The following is a 2,704-nucleotide window of genomic DNA, read 5'->3' as shown; positions in this document are numbered from 1 at the left end:
TGAAGATACCAAAGCACACCAGGTCTAGGAAGCCAAAGGTGCTGGAGAGGCAGGGGAAGTGTGTGCATTTTTGATAACTATGTATTTCTGTGAATGTACAGTTTGGAATATGACAGTTCATCAAGTTTCATAAAAATACAGAGTTTTGTTTACTTTTTTTTAATGTGGTTAGAACATAGATAAATAAATAAACCGACTTTATTTATTTATTTATTTTTGGTGGGGGTGGGGAACATTTGCCACTAATGTCTCCAAAGCTAGACTGATGCAGGAGAAAGCACCTATTGTGGGTAGATTTGAGTCTTTCTCCTCTATCCTCCCAGGAAGAGAGACCTCCTTATACAGACACACTAACATCTTGTGGTAGTACTAATACCTTGTGGTTCCTTTACTAGATGGTGGATCGTCCAATCCATAATTACATCATTTCCATTTCATTCCCCAAAGTCAGGATTGGCACCTGGAAAGTTATTAAATAATATGATAAATATCAGCCCTCACTCTAAAGTTTTTTTCTGTTCATAACATTAAATAACAACTTCAATGGGTTTGTAGTGGCTTTCTGACTTGGGTAGCCCACTAAAGCAGGCAATATCATGATTTCTTATGAAATGTATCTTCAGTAAAACTGGACATAATGTGTCTTGAAAAAAATTTTAAATTTTACATTTCCTAAAAACATGTGCTTTGATTTATTCAAATATGATTTGAATGTCATTAATTTGTAAATAGCTAGAATTATAAACATTCATTTAATTATCCCATGAAAATGGTATAATTCATTAAAATATTAGGGCGTAAGTAATTATTTACAGACAAAGATGGAAATCCAGCTAAAATATTGATTTTCTGACTCTGAGAGACACAATATAAAGGAAACCCTTGACTTCAAATATAGAAGATGGTTATTGAAATGAGATCAGTGGGCACATCTAAAATCTTTAAAAGAAGGCATATGGTAATGAGTACATCAGTTCTGACTTTTCAACTGCAGATACACTTCTTAATTGATCTCTCTTTAAGCAAGAAACCTTTTAATAAATTCAAGTTCTGAAATAGTTTGTTCCAAAAATATCTTCAGCAAAAGGATGGTTAAAAGAATATCCTACCAGGAATAGGGTAAGCCTGATGTTCATTTGCTGAAAGACAACATTAAAAAACAATTTTGAAATAAAAAGACAACGTTTATGAAATGATTGCTTACATTTTCACTTTAATTTGATATATTCTACTTTACTTATAGTATGTGAAATGGAAGATTCCAAAGTCCCCTTTCAAAATATGCCTAATGATCTAATAGAACACAAATTATCTATTGTAACAAGCTGTGCAGATTCCTGTGATGGCTGGAGGCAAGAGTGATCTTTTGATAATTCACTATTTACTGACAGATCAAAAAATTTCATTGAGAAAGTGGCCATTAATTTTTCAAAGATAAAGTCAAAGATCCTTGAGGGAAAAGCTGTAGCTAAAGAAGTTGTATATGAACCCAATTCAAAGCAAGTAGACCAATACGATTCTAGATTACAAACAGTGTTGTTAGGAGACAGATACTTATTTATCCTAAATTTATCCTGTGGAATTTGAAATTACAAATAGATTGGGATATAAGTGTATATATGTTATTCAACAGAAAATAAAGATTTATAACTTAGGTAGTGAAATGGCTCCTTTTAGAAATGCTTTTACTGAGGTTGCACAGAACTGAGGCTAATTACCTGAAAGAACCCTGGCCTCCATAGCTAAAAAACAAACAAACAAACAACAACAACAAAAAAGAAACACACACACAAACACAAGAAGCAAGCAAATAAAAAAAGTGAAACCTGCTCAAGGAAGAAAAGGCAAAGAAAAAAATGAAATAATCCTAAGGTAGATAAAATGTATTAGAATGTGGTAGACAAGAAAATTCATCCATAGAGATGAAGCAGAAATTTAAATACATAGCATAACAAATCTGTATAAAGTATGAACTTCAGCTGGATCCTCAGAACCAAGCTATTTCCTCCTTTAACTCCACATACTTACGGTGTTGATATGTATGCTTGGATGTGTCAGACAAATGAAGCATTCACATTGTTACACATTTATACTTAAAAAGATGGTTAAGTATTTTCCATGACCAAAGCACTTAATTGAGAAGTACCCAAAAAGAAGAACAAAAATTAAGGAAAACATTTAATAATCTGTCTTTGAATTCTCTGTATGTTTGGATGGAACAAAGTTAGAATAATACCCTAAGATCCCACAGGCTAAATTGAGAGTACTGTCATTCCTATATCCCACTCCCTGGGCAAGAGAGTAACTGGAGGAGAATACCATCTCCCAATATGCACAACAACTATCATAAGATGAGTAAAGCTAGTGTAAATTTTAGTCCTAAATTCAAAACAGATTTTCTCCTAAGAAAACAACTGGGATAAATATGAACTAAAATGCCAAATTAAAAAAAAATTGTCTACAATATGGTAAATTTATGTTTAAACGAATTTTGAAAATGAAAATATACTAAACATATTTTATTTAAATGTTCTATTTGCTTGACTGTTATTTATGAAAGTACAAGAAACTATATAATAGACTTGATAAAACAATACAAGTTATTGTATAAATAATAACAAATGAGGTCTCTAAGGCCAAAAGAGTGTTTCAACATAAAAATATTCAGCACAAAAATATTGTTTCTTATAGACATGATGGAGCA

Source organism: Marmota marmota, unplaced genomic scaffold (assembly GCF_001458135.2).
Source record: "Marmota marmota marmota unplaced genomic scaffold, marMar, whole genome shotgun sequence".
NCBI lineage: Eukaryota > Metazoa > Chordata > Mammalia > Rodentia > Sciuridae > Marmota > Marmota marmota.
Note: the sequence above shows the minus strand (reverse complement) of the source record.